At 44.1% G+C, this 14,134-nt stretch overlaps 1 protein-coding gene across 2 annotated transcripts in view; it reads right to left on the bottom strand.

The window, feature by feature from the left end:
- The window catches only part of LOC144685789 (uncharacterized), a 51,829-nt gene extending 47,250 nt beyond the window's left edge, over window positions 1–4,579 (bottom strand). Inside the window, exons 1-2 of one of the 2 annotated variants that reach the window (XM_078550665.1) lie at window positions 4,451–4,579; window positions 1,121–1,241 (exon numbers count right to left, since the gene is read on the bottom strand). The gene's annotated coding sequence lies outside the window, so the exon portion shown is untranslated. The remainder of the gene's footprint in view (window positions 1–1,120; window positions 1,242–4,450) is intronic. The other variant, XM_078550664.1, reaches the window with a different exon arrangement.
- Window positions 4,580–14,134: the final 9,555 nt, after the last annotated feature.

The following is a 14,134-nucleotide window of genomic DNA, read 5'->3' as shown; positions in this document are numbered from 1 at the left end:
ATGGTTCCTGGGATGATGGATTATAGTTATGTTGGTGGACTGGAGAAGATAAGAGTTGTTATCCTTAGAGCAGAGAAGGCCAAGAGGAGATTTGATAGGTGGTTAAAATCAGAGTTTGGACAGAATAAAGAGAAACTGTTTCCAGTGGCTGATGGGCAACAACGAGAATTGATTTAAGGTGATTGACAAAAGATCCAGAGACAACATGAGCAAAAACTTTATAAAACAAGTGGAGATTTAGAATGTCCCCGCTCATAGGTAGATCAATAGTCATCTTCAACAGGAAATTGGATAGATAATTAGATACTTAAAGACAACAAAAATTCAGGGATGTGGGAAAAGAGGAAGGGAGTGGGGCTAACTGGATTGTTTTTGAAAGCTGATACAGGCTCAAGGGCTGAATGTCCTTCTGTCCTGCACTATTTTATAATAGAGATAATTAGAAATGAGAGCCAGAATGATCAGTCCATTAACATTACTTTTGTCATGGTGTCTTCATGCAACATGAGATGCTAAAAATGCAGACATCACAAACTACATCACAGATTTCTGTATTTTTCCAATAATGTAACACAATACCAACAATAGGGAACTTTCAATATACTGTACGAATAATGTTTGTGAGGTCTCGAAGTAAAATAATCTTAACCAGGTTAAACAAATATACATTGCTATTTAATGTAACTATTGAACAATGTCATAACTTAATTGTGCCACTCTTGTGGTTCATTTTATATAAAATACTCAACATCGCTCATATGCAAATCTTATATGCCAGACTTCTCAACAGTATCAATGTCCTAGTAAAAATTTCAGTTTATTCCCTATGAACTAAATATGAGCTAAATATGAACTAAAACTATAAACCATGGAGTGCACCTTCTAACAGATATTTTCCCTATTATTTACAGGCCCAGTCTCCTTCACCCTTGATCAGTCCTACACTTGATTCCTTTGTGCAACCCTGGGCATGCATTAGTAAAGACCACTGGGAAGCAGGAATAACACAGTCTTCTTGTTTTACCCCAATGCTGGGGCTCATGAGTTGGGGACAATTTTTTTACAGCACAATTGTGTTGTATTGTATTACAGCACAATTACCAGGTGCTTATTTTCTTACCTCAGAGAAATTGGCTGGCTCCAAAAAGTGAGACACACAAAGGGAAAATCAGTGATGCTGTGGGAACAGCAGAAGCAGTGAGGCTGAGGACGTTGTATCACAGATCCTTTTTCGGCTTACACTGAAAATTCATGATAAGTAACAGAAAGGTTGACTTAGTCAATGCAAAAACTGAAGAATTTCATTACTCAAGCATTCCTTTCCCACAGAAAAGGCAAAGAAAAAGTTAAAATGGAAAACCAAACCTCTTGGGTAATTCAACCTGCTGCAAACGTTCTCCCAAGACTGAGGAAAATCTCCAGGAATGAAGTCAGATACATGAGAAATGTTTGTGACTGGATGCACATGTTTGCAACGTGCATAGTCATTTCCATAGCAACCCTGTCTGGATGTGCAATTTGATTGAATTCAAAAAAAAGTACCACCGATTTTTCTTACCAAACAGAGGGAGAACGAATATCAGAGACATGTAAACACACAAGAGAAAATTGAAAGAGCAAATTCAGAAAAACAAGGAGACCGAAGTACAAGGTAAACAAGTACAGAAAGTGCAGGGCAAAGAATTCAGAAGTGGGAAACAAGCCAAGACACAGTTCTGGAAAGTGACACCAAACTTTGTACTTTCATTTGTATGTGGTAGTTTAGGATTACAGATAAATTAGGACTTCAAAACAATTCTGCAGCATTGTTTTTAGACTAATCGCAGACACACTTGAGACAATTCAACATAAAATGTTTCACATAAATATGATGATTACAACAAAACTAACATGAAATGCAAGGTCTATTAAAAAAAACCTAAACTGTGTTAAGGTGAATAATGCATATAGTACACCAAAGGCCAACCAGGAGTCAGATGGCACTCAACTACACCTGTTTAAAGTTAAAATTGTCACCATAAAAGTGAGGTAATTTAATAGAAAAACAGCAAACGTGAGTTAGCATTCTGAACACAGGGAGCAGAAATTGTCTTTCAGTAATTTCTACCAAGCATTTTTTCCCACACGCCCTACATTTCTCTTCTACACCAGCAGCAATCCCACAGCCCACAAAAGCACTGCTGTCACTCCCCAGCGCAGTGAAGGTATTGCATTCATTCCCACCTTCAGTAGGGGTATTACCATCCTGCACCTACCTCCCAGTGGGGTATCTGCCTTTCCAGTGAAAGTACTCCTTCCCCCCCCCCGCCCACTCCCCAGCGGTAGTAATGCTCACCTCTATCGGGGTACTGTTGTCCCTTGCCCCCAGTGGGGGCTATTACCATCCCTATCCTTCCCCCTCGGAGGGGGCATTATTGTGCCCCCCCCAACCACTACGGTGGGGCTATTGTCTCCCCCATTGGGCGCACCAGCGCTCCACTCAGTGGGGGTGTTCCCGCACCACCCAGTGGGGGTACTACCACCCCACCCAGTAAGCAGCAAACAATAGACAGAGCTTAGGGATTCCACAACCAACGGATCAGATCCAAGCTCTGCAGCCGTGCTACATCCGGTCGTGAATGGTGGCGGACAATTAAACAATTCACTGGGCTCCTCCAACCTCAATCTTGGAGCAGTCCAACACATTGGTGCAAAAGATAAGGCTAAATTATTCGCAACAATCTTCAGCCAGAAGTGCCGAGTGGATGATCCATTTTGGCCTCATCTGGAGGTCCCCAGCAACACAGATGCCAGTCTTCAGCCAATTCGATTCACTCCACGTGATGTCAAGAAACGGCTGAAGGCACTGGATAGTGCAAAGGCTATGGGGCCTGACAATATTCCGGCAATAGTACTGAAGACCTGTGCTCCAGAACTTGCCACACCCCTAGCCAAACTGTTCCAGTACAGCTACAACGCTGGCATCTACCCAGCTATGTGAAAAACTGCCCAGTTATGCCCCGTACACAAAAAGCAGGACAAATACAACCTGGCCAATTACTGCCCTGTCAGTCTACACTCGATCATCAGTACTGTAATGGAAGGGGTCATCAATCATGCTATCAAGCAGCACTTGTTTAGCAATATCCTGCTCACTGACACTCAGTTTGGGTTCCACCAGGGCCACTCAGCTCCTGACCTCATTACAGCCCTGGTTCAAACATGGACAAAAGAACTGAACTCCAGAGGTGAGGTGAGAGTGACTGCCCTTGACATCAGCAGCATTTGACCAAGTGTGGCATCAAGGAGCCCTAGCAAAACTGGAGTCAATGGGAATCAGGGTGCACAATGTTTAGCACCATTTGTGACTCCTCAGTCACTGCAACAGTTCATATCCAAATGCACCAAGACATGGACAATAACCAGGGTTGGGCTGGCATGTGGCTATTACAGTCCTGCCCAGCAAGGGGATTACAGCTCCAATCCGCAGGGGTATTACTATCCCGCTCAGCAGGGGTGTTACTTCCCTACTCAGTGGGGGTATTACTGCTCCAGTCAGTAGAGTATCATTGAACATCAGTGGGGGTATTATTACCCCCTCAGTGGAGGTATCACTCCTTCCCTCACTGAAGGCATTACTATCCATGTGGGGTATTACTCCTTCCCTCAGTGGAGGTATTACTATCCCTCTGTTAGGTCTTACTCCCCTCAGTGGAGGTATTATTGTCCCTCTGTTGGGTATTACTCCTTCCTTCAGTGGAGGTATTACTGTCCCTCTGTGGGGTATTACTCCTTCCCTCAGTGGAGGTATTACTGTCCCTCTGTGGGGTATTACTCCTTCCCTCAGTGGAGGTATTACTGTCCCTCTGTGGGGTATTACTCCTTCCTTCAGTGGAGGTATTACTGTCCCTCTGTAGGGTATTATTCCTTCCTTCAGTGGAGGTATTACTCCTTCCCTCAGTGGAGGTATTACTGTCCCTGCGTGGGGTATTACTCCTTCCCTCAGTGGAGGTATTACTGTCCCTGTGTGGGGTATTACTCCTTCCCTCAGTGGAGGTATTACTGTCCCTGCGTGGGGTATTACTCCTTCCCTCAGTGGAGGTATTACTGTCCCTGTGTGGGGTATTACTCCTTCCCTCAGTGGAGGTATTACTGTCCCTGTGTGGGGTATTACTCCTTCCCTCAGTGGAGGTATTACTGTCCCTGTGTGGGGTATTACTCCTTCCCTCAGTGGGCTTTATTGTCCCTCCCCCAGCTTCCTTCATTTTCCCTGCGCCTCTTTCCCCCGGATTTGATACAAAATGGTGGCGGCTCTGCCCCGGAGATGACAAACCGCCATTTAACTCCGGTCAGTTACCGACACTGACTCCACTCACATTAGTCCTCCGATGGCACCAACCGTCCTGATATATTAGCTGCAAGAGTTTAAAACCTCTTACTTCCCCCTCCCCCTCTCCGGTTGCTTTCCTACCTTCCGTTCTCCCTCGAGCGGTTACAACCAGGCCTGACAAAGCCCCACACTGCACCGCGCAGTAGGCACCTTGCCAAGACTCCCACACTGCACCGCGAAGCACGCTCCTTGCCAGGAGTCCCACACTCCACCGCGAAGCAGGCTCCATGCCAGGACTCCCACACTGCACCGCGCAGCAGGCTCCTTGCCAGGACTCCCACACTGCACCGCGCAGCAGGCTCCTTGCCAGGAGTCCCACACTGCAGCGTGCAGCAGGCTCCTTGCCAGGAGTCCCACACTGCACCGCGCGAGCTCCTACTTCCCCTTGTCCTACAATGCCTCCTCCTTGTCAGGGCTGTGTAGTCAGCTTGGTGTCTGAGTACCCCCTGTGTGATCCATCTTTCTCCCTCCAGTAAATCTGTGGAAGATAGAAACAGGACAGTCCATGCCACCATTCAGTCAGATAATGGCTGATCAGCAACCTATCTCCACATACCTGCCTTTGTCCCATATCCCTTAATATTTTTGGTTAACAAAAATCGATTAATCTCAGATATAAAATTAACAATTAATCTAACATCAATTGCTGTTTGCAGAAGAGAGAGGCTTTCTATGAAAGCAAAGTACTAAAAAATAAAAAATGCTGGAAATTCTCAGCAGGTCACAGCATCAGTGTTTCAAGACGATAACTTTCATCAGAGAATGGTCATCGACCTGAAGTCTTTCCTCTATTTTTCTCTCTCCACAGGTGCAGTCAGACCTGTTGACTATTTCCAGCATTTTCTGTTTTTATTTCCTAATTTCAATGTTGACAAGTCAGGCTCTCATTTTGAAGCTATGCCAATTAGTCTTAGATTACCCAACCGGCAGAAATACTTTCTATCTAGTCGCTATTTGTTCCCTTTAACATCTTGAAAACTTAAATCACCCCTTAATTTTTTAAGTTCCAGGAAATACAACCAAAATTCTCTCCAATTTCTATTTACTCTTTGCAGCCAGTTAGTACCACTGCATGGCCCTTTAAAGATTGTTGCACATGCACCCGTCTTAAAGAGAATGTTGTTTGTGTGCAGCCTGTTTTTCCCCTGAGCAGTAAATTCTGGACAGCTGCATGGCCTCAAACCTGTACAGAGAGAATTTGAATACACTCTTTGTTGGAAATCTCTCCTTGTAATTTAACCTTTGGTAATGCTGCACTCCTGCCAAGGCCAATGTATCCTTCCTAAGGTGTGATGCCCAGAATAGCTCACATTACATGTGAGCTAACTGGAGTTTTGTACAGTTGCAGCATTACTTCTATTCCCTTTTATCCTTGACCTCTCGATATAAAAGTCAGCATTCTATTAGCCTTTTTGATTAGTCTTGGGACATTTTCATGATTTATGTACTGACCCCCATGTCTCTTTGGAGCTCCAGTGCTTCTAGCTTTTCATCATTTAGAAAGTACTCTATACTCTCCTTAGATCCAAAGTGGATGACCTCATATTTGCTTACATTGAAATCCATTTCTCCATTCACTTAATCTTTTAATATCTCTTTATCATTTTACACTTCCGACTACACTGCTTACAATGCCGCCTATGATTGTGTCAGCGAGAAACATGGATATGTAACTTTTAATTCCAACACAGGTCCTTGTGAGAAACCATTGGTCACATGCTGTCAGTTAGAATGCTAGCTCATCACCCCAATTCGCTGTCTCCTGCCTCTCAGCCAATTTCTGAAACAGGTCCAAAAATTTGTCTTCAATTCCACAATCTTCATCTTTAGCTAACAATCTCTTTTGAGGGATTTTATCAAATGCATTCTGGAAGTTGATATAACTAACATCCATAGACATTCCCCTGTCCACTACTTCAGTCACCTTTCCATAAAATTCAATCAGGTTCATCAGGCATGGCCTAACCTTTAGAAATCCGTGCTGGCACTCTCTGATCAGCTGAAAATTTTCAAGCTGTTCAGTCACTCTGCCCCAATTATGGTCTCTAGTAATTTCCCGACAACAGATGTTAGGCTAACTGGCCAACAAGCCGCTGGATTCCCTCACCTTTTCTAAATAATGGAGTGACACGCACAATTTTCCTATTTAAAGAAATAGTTTCCAAATCAAAAGAACTTTGGAAGATTATAGTTAGAACATCTGCAATGTCCTTACCAATTCCCTTGAAACCCTGTAATGGAAAACATCTGACCCAAAGGATTTGTCACCCTTTAATGCCATAATTTTCTTCATTACTATTATTTTGCTTACATTAATCAGATGTTTAAGATAGTCCGACCAGCTGCATCTGCTGCTTCCCTCCCTCCCACTAGCCAACCAGCCCAAACTTCCTCCAAGGCTCCCCCTGCCCTAACCAGAACTCGCATCTTTCTCTACCTTCCCTTAGGTTCCCTCATGCTCTCTCCAAGCTCATCTTGTCCATGAGACCCACCCTGTTCCCTCAATCCTATTCCTAATGAACTGCTGACCACCCAACTTCCCTTCCTGGTCCCCATGTTAGCTGATAGACCTCATTCTCTTCAGGTCTTTCTCTGCTTTAAATCTGCCGCTACTCTCCTCTCCTCATAAAACCAAGCCTTGCAAACTACTGCCCCATCTCCAACATCCCTTTCTTCTCCAGAGTCCTTTAATGGGATGTCACCTTGCAAATTCATTCCCACTTTTTCCAGAATTCCCATGCTTGAATCTCTGCAATCAGGTTTCCACCCCTGCCGAAAATGCACTTATCAAAGTCGCAAAATGACATCCTATATGACTTTGACAAAAGTAAATGTTTCCTCCTTGTCTTTCTCAACCTGTCTGCAGCCTTTGACATGTAGGCCTCTCCATGGTTGTTCAGCTGTGTGGGACTGCAATTGTCTGGTTCCATCCTTATTTATCTAACTGTAAACAGATAATCACTCGCAATGGCTTTTCTTCCTTCTCCCACTCCGTTAACTCTGATGCCCCTAAGGATCCATCCTAGCTCCTTTTTTCTGATCTGCATGTTGCCCTGAGTATCATCCGAAAGCATAGCGTTAGTTTTCCCAGGAATGCTGACGTCGCCCAGCTCTACCTCACCACCACCTCTCTCAATCCCTCTACTCTTGTTAAATTATCAGAGTGCTTGCCCAACATCCACTACTAGGTGTGCAGAAGTTTCCTCTATTAAACACTGAGAAAATTGAAGCCATTGTCTTCGGTCCACGCCAAACTTTGTTCCCTAGCTGCTGACTCCATCGACCTTTCTGGCCACTGTCTGAAGTTGAACCAGACTGTTCTCAACCTTGGTGTCACATTTGACCCTGAGATGAGCTTCCGACCACATATCCATGTCATAACTAAGACTGCCTATTTCCAATTCCGTCTCTTCCTCAGCTCATCTGCTGCTCAAACTCTCATCCATGCCTTTGTTAACTCTAGATCTGTCTATTCCAATGCATTCCTTTCTGATCTGCCTCATTCTAACCTCCATAAACTCAAGCTCTTCAAATATTCTGCTGCCCAGGTCTTTACTTATTCCAAGTCCCGTCCACCTATCATCTCTGTGCTCACTGACTTAAATTGGCTCTTGGTCTGGGAATGCTTCAATTTTAAAATTTTCATCCTGTTTTCAAGTCCCCCCCCCCCCCGGCCTTGCCTCTCCCCCCCCACCACCCCACCCCCACATCTCTGTAATCTCCTCCAGCCTCTGAGATATCTGCCTCTTGAGGATCTGTGATTTTAATCGATCCATGACTGGGGGCTGTATCTTCAATTATCTAAGCCATAAGCTCTGGAATTTGCTCCCTCCACCTCTCCAACTCTCTCTCTTTAAGATGCTTCTTAAAACCTGTCTCTTTGACCAAACTTTTGACCACCTGCCCTAATATCTCCGTATATGGCTTGGTGTCAAATTTTGTTTTATAATGTTCCTGTGAAGCACCTTGTGACATTTATTATGTTAAAGGTGTTATACAAACACAGGTTGTTGCTGTTGTTAATTTTGGTGAGTCCCTGTCCTTGATTAAATATTAATTTCCTTTGCATGTCCAGCATACTAACTTTTTTAGCCCACTGTAAATGCTGATGCAAAGTCATTATTCAATATGTTTGTCATTTCCTTATTTTCACTGACAACACCACCAGTATCAGTTTTCAAGAGGCCCACATTGTACCTGGTCAGCCTTTTCTTCATAATATAATTGTAAAATTGTGTGTTGATTTTGATATCGCTTGTCAGTTCCTTTTCATACTCCCTTTCTATAACTCTTATCTGTTTTGTTATCCTTTGCTGTTCTTTGCGTCTCTCCCATTTACCAGGATCTGTGCCTTTTTAAAAGATTTTGTATACTGTTTCTCCTTTTCAAGACTTTCATTGAACTCGATCGTTTTACGATTGCTATTTGATCATTTTTCACAGACTGTCAGGCTAGGAACAAAATCTGGCTCATTACTTATTACTATACTTTATGTGGCATGCCCCTTTGTAGGTTTTAGGACATTTTGTTGCAGAAAACCATCATGAACACATTACTCTGATGTGTTATCATCATCCCAATCTGTAGGCAAGTTAAAATCCCCCACTTAAACTCATGCTTGTTACTACATCTCTGCATTTATGCAATCTACCACTTCATAACTGCTACCAATGGGCCTATCTACAACTCCCATTATACTCTTAAATCCTTTTCTATTTCTAAATTCTACCTATAAAGTCTCCGCTTACCTCTCAATATATCCTCTCTTATCATTGAAGCAATTTCATCCTTTATCACTAAAGCTATTCCTCCCCCTCTACCAGTTTCCTTGTCTTTCTGGTAGAGCTTACAGCCCGCTATATATAGTTCCCAGTCTTTATCATCACGCAGCCATGTCTCAGTAATGGCTGCCATGTCAGATCCTCTCGGTTGAATTTGTACCTGTAATTCATTCATTTTGTTCCTTATGCTCTGTTTGTCTAAAGAATGCTTATCGCATCATACACCCTAACCTGGGACTCTGCTGTATCTTGAGTATCTTGAAACTGCATTATAGGTGAGAACTACATTATAATGAAGTCCGTCCAAAAGCACCAAGGCAGTAGCTAGAATAATGCAGAATATCAGATAAACTGGTTAAAATGGCCTCATAAACAGATAAATCACCTGATGTGTTGTAAACAAACAGACCTCCGGTTACAAAACAAAGGCAACCAATTCAAACAAATACAATTTATTTCTTCTGGTAACAAAAACGTGAATATACACATATCATCAGATTTGTTCAAATCCACAGATGGTTAGCTCTCACTCAGACGGATTACACAAAAATCCACAAAATCATACTCCATTTATTGAACAGATGAACCTATGTTAAAGAAATGAGTCATGTTTAGCTGTTTGCATTTACACCTCCTCTCTGCCTTTGCTAGATGTGGGATGTTCCGAGGTCGTTCCTCAGAGAATGGGACAAAGGGGGTTGGTGAGAGACAGAGAGACAAGAGGAAGGAAAAGAGTGAGGCAGCAGTGCTGGTGTTTGGCGGTCTGCTGCCTCACTCTTTTCCTTCCTCTTGTGTCTCTCTCTCTACCCTTCTTTGTCCCATTCTATTCGCCGTAGACTTGGTGGGTGGAGGTTTGCAAGTCTCCTTGGCGGTAATCATACTTGTCATTCTGTCGGCTTGCCCCTCCTTGGTTTTCACTGCCTGTGCATAACTGAGGCAGTGTTTGGGGCAGGTCTTGTAGAGATGGCCTGTCCCACCACACAGGTTGCAGCACTTAGTTTGCTTGCTGTCCTTTGTCTGATGCCCTTCCTGCTTGCAGGTGGCCACAACATGACCAGATTTACTGCAGGAATGACGAACTATGGGCTGCCCGGCATAGACAGGGTAGCCATGGCTTCCCCCAATAGCAAAGCTGGAGGGTGGAGGGTTGGTCCCTTATCACCCATCTTAAAAGCCACCTTAATCTGCCGTTTAACGTCCAAATCTCAAAGGTATCCTTGATCTCGGTGCAGTTGTTGATATCTCTGCCAAGGAAGGTGAGCACATCGAACAGGGGGGTTGTAGAGGTGCACAGTCACCACACGGTCCCGTTGCGACGGCAGAGTAAACAGTGGCTCTGCTGTAAGGAGTCTCAGCTGTGGCAGATCCCTCTTCTCCTCAGACACCTTCAGAAACTTCATGCCCACAGCAACATTCTTGAAGGTCACGTCAAAATATCCAGTGCTGGGGAAGTCTTGCAGACAGTAGATATCCGCAGCTTCGAATCCACAAATTCCAAAAGGATTCCCTTAATGAAGAAGGCACAGTCAATGGGCGTACCTCCTTCGCTGTCTTTCACTGCCTCCCTAACAGTGTTACTTACCCGCTGGTTTGGGGCTTGACTGGTTGCAGTCATCGTCTCTTTAAGTTCCTGATGTTAAGCACTGAAGCCCCTTCAAGGTAGAACAAACAGCCAGAGAAGAGCTTCCAATACCAAAGGGCAAAAGGCTGAAGCCTTCGCTGAAACCCCCCAGTAAAAGAAATGAAGCCCACAAAAAACACTTCCATAATGTAGGGACAACCATGATCATGGTCTCTCCCCTGCTTGTGGAATGCTTTGCAGCGCCAGACAACCATATCTGCCATAAGTGTCTGCAGCTTGAGCGACTTTGGCTCAGGGTTGCTGAGCTGGAGTCGAGCTGCAGGCATTGAGGGACAACAGGGAGGGGGACCTGGACACTATTTCGGAGGCAGTCACACTCCTTAGGTTCAGTAGAATTTTGGAGTTAGTGAATGGTCAGGGACAGGAGGGGGTGACTGGGAGTTAGGCAGGTATAGGGATCCAGCATGTAGTGATGGAGGAGCCTCAGCCCTTACTTTGACCAACAGGTGCGAGGCAATTGCAACCTGTGTGAATGAGAACAAGCACTGGAAGGAGGATGAGAAAACTGACCATGGCACCATGGTACAGGAGGCCATTCAAGTGCAGTGAAAAGAAATGTGGTAGTGATAGGGACAGCATAGTCAGGGTGATAGATACTGTTCTCTGGAACCAACACACGGAATTCTGAATGTTGTATTGCCTGCCTTGTGCAAGGGTTAGAGATATCACCTCCTGGCTAAAGACAACTTTGGAGTGGGAGGGGGAGGATCCAGTTGTCATGGTCCATTTAGAACTAAGAATGATATTCTGCTGGGAGAAATTGAGGAGTTAGGATCCAAATTAAAATGCAGAACCTACAAACTAATTGGGATAAGGCTGGGATCAGTGTTCTGGTGAAACATATAACTGGGGCTGTGGATAGGGCTTCAAACCAACAGGGTTCTTTATCTGAATGCATAGGGTATTTGCAGTAAGATACTCCCTAACAGCACTGTGGGTATACCTACACCACATGGACTGCAGCAGTTCAAGATGGCAGCTCACCACCACCTTCCCAAGGGCAATTAGGGATGGAAAATAAATGCTGGCTCAGCCAGTGAAGTCCACATCCTGTGAATGAATAAAGAGAAAGTAGTTCTACTGCTGGAAAGTGCATTAAGCAAGAAATAATCAGAACTTGTAACAAAGGCAATTAAAACATTGGGGACTTTAATCTTCATATAGACTCAATCAATCATATTGGCAAAGATGGTCTGGAAGTCAAATTTGTAGGATGCTTTCATGAGTTTCCACGAACTATACATTTTGGAACCAAGGAGGGATAAAGCTATTTAAAGATCTAGTTTTCTGCTATGAAGCAGGATTAATTAGTCACCTCAAAAGGTCTGCTAGGAAATAATGATCATAATAATTAAATTCCAAATTAAGTTTTAAAGCCAGATCCTCCAGTTCCTAACAAGAATCTTAAACAAAGCCATTTACAGAGGTATGAGAAGAGAGTTGACTAAAGTTGTTTGGGCAACTAGACTAAAAGGTATTGTGATAAATAAGCAGTGGAAACATTTAAAGTAAAACACAAAATGCTCAACAAAAATACATTCCACTTATAACAAAAACTCAGCAAGAAAGATCCATCCTTGGCTCCATGTTGCTGTCATTGGCTGTCCCTCGATTCCAGGAAGACATCTACTCACTGTCGTGAGTTTCTGCCATGGGTCTTTATCATGTGACTAAACGAGCTGACCCGCAGATCTTTCAGCATATGGGACAGGATGTCCCACAAGGTAGTGGAGTCCTGCGTGCTGGATTTGCTTCCTTTTCTTTCCTTCTGAGTCGCTGCTCTGCCTCATCATTAAGACATTGTGATTCAAAGTATGATGCAGCTTGATGGACAAGTCACCATTTTGAATGATTGGTAGCAAAATAGTCCTAGGGTGGAATTTTATGGCCTCGTCATGGAGGGGGCAGGGCCGTAAAATGCAGAGAGCCATTCAAGAGTCCATTGACTTTGGCAGGACTGGAAAATCCTGGCAGTGGGAGGGGCCATAAAATTCCACCTCTCATCCTTAATGACAATGTTGCCGAGCTTTAGAGTATCTTTGAAGTGTTTTCTTTCTCTTCCCCTGGAATGCTGGCCATTTGATAGTTAAGAAAACAAGACTTGGCAGGGAAACGCTTTTTGGCTATCTGGACACAGTATCCAATCCATCAAAGTTGATTTTGCAGGAGTTTTGTCTGAATGCTTGTGGAGCTGGCTTCAAGAAGGCCACTAGCATTTGTTTGACGGTCCTCCCATTGAACACAAAGTTGGGGTGGAGGCATTGCTGATGACATTTCTTTAGTGCTTTTATGTGTCGCTGATATACAGTCCAGGTCTGACTGTATTACAGGAGTGTGGTGATGACAATTGCTCAGTACACTAGGACTTCTGTTGACCTGCAGAGGTCTTTGTTGTAAAACACTCACTGCCATAGTTTGTAGATAGCTGAACTGCTGCAGCCGATCCTGTGTTGGATCTCCTCATCAATGGTGGCTTTTTGAGACAGGAGGCTGCCAAGGTATGGGAAGTTGTCAACATGTTCCAGAGTTTCTCCTTTAGCCTATATGGGAGGTGGAATATTTGGCTGACCAAGTGCAGGTCATATAAGGACAGGCTGAGTTTCTTGTATGAAGAATTGAAGAGATTGAGACCATATCAGAGGTTCCTATGGAAGGTCCAAAGCCACACTGTGTCATTAGGAGGATTGTCTCAGTCACAGGAAGTAGACAATTCAGGAGAAAGTGTGTCAGGATTTTCCCTGCTGTGGATAAGGGGGAAATACCTTGATCGTTTCCACAGCTTGAAGTATCTCCCTACTTGAAGATTGACTCACCCCTGAAGTCAGGGGAGTGCTTTTCCCCCCCAAATCCATAGGATGAGTGCATGGAGTCTTGATATGAGCAGAAGCCGCCAGGGCCATCTATAGCCCAAGGTCTAGCTTTGGAATACCATCAGGCCACAGGCTTTGTTGTCTTGCATTGTTTGATTGTTTGTTGCAGCTCTCCCATCAATGGTGGTTCACCCATGGATTCTACCACAGGGTACTGGGGGATAGTCTGGAGAATATCAGCTGCCACTGGGCATTCACGGTTGAGGAGGGTGGTTGAGTCAGAAGCTTTCGTAACATTTAAGTATTTAGATATTCACTTGCATTGCCATAACCTCCAGGGCTATGGGTTAAGCGCTAGAAAATGGGATTAGTGTAGTAAGATCTTTGTTGACCAGCACAGACAGGATGGGCCGAATGGCATCCTGTGTTGTAAATGTCTGAGTTGTTAAAAATGTTCTTTCCAGCATTGATTGATGTCATGTCATCCTTAAGAAATACTGCCCTGTGAGCGCAGAGGATTTTGTCCATTTGA

Source organism: Cetorhinus maximus, chromosome 10, assembly GCF_964194155.1.
Source record: "Cetorhinus maximus chromosome 10, sCetMax3.hap1.1, whole genome shotgun sequence".
Classification (NCBI taxonomy): Eukaryota; Metazoa; Chordata; class Chondrichthyes; order Lamniformes; family Cetorhinidae; genus Cetorhinus; species Cetorhinus maximus.
The sequence above is the reverse complement of the archived record's forward strand: the minus strand, read 5'-3'. Positions and strand labels throughout refer to the sequence as shown.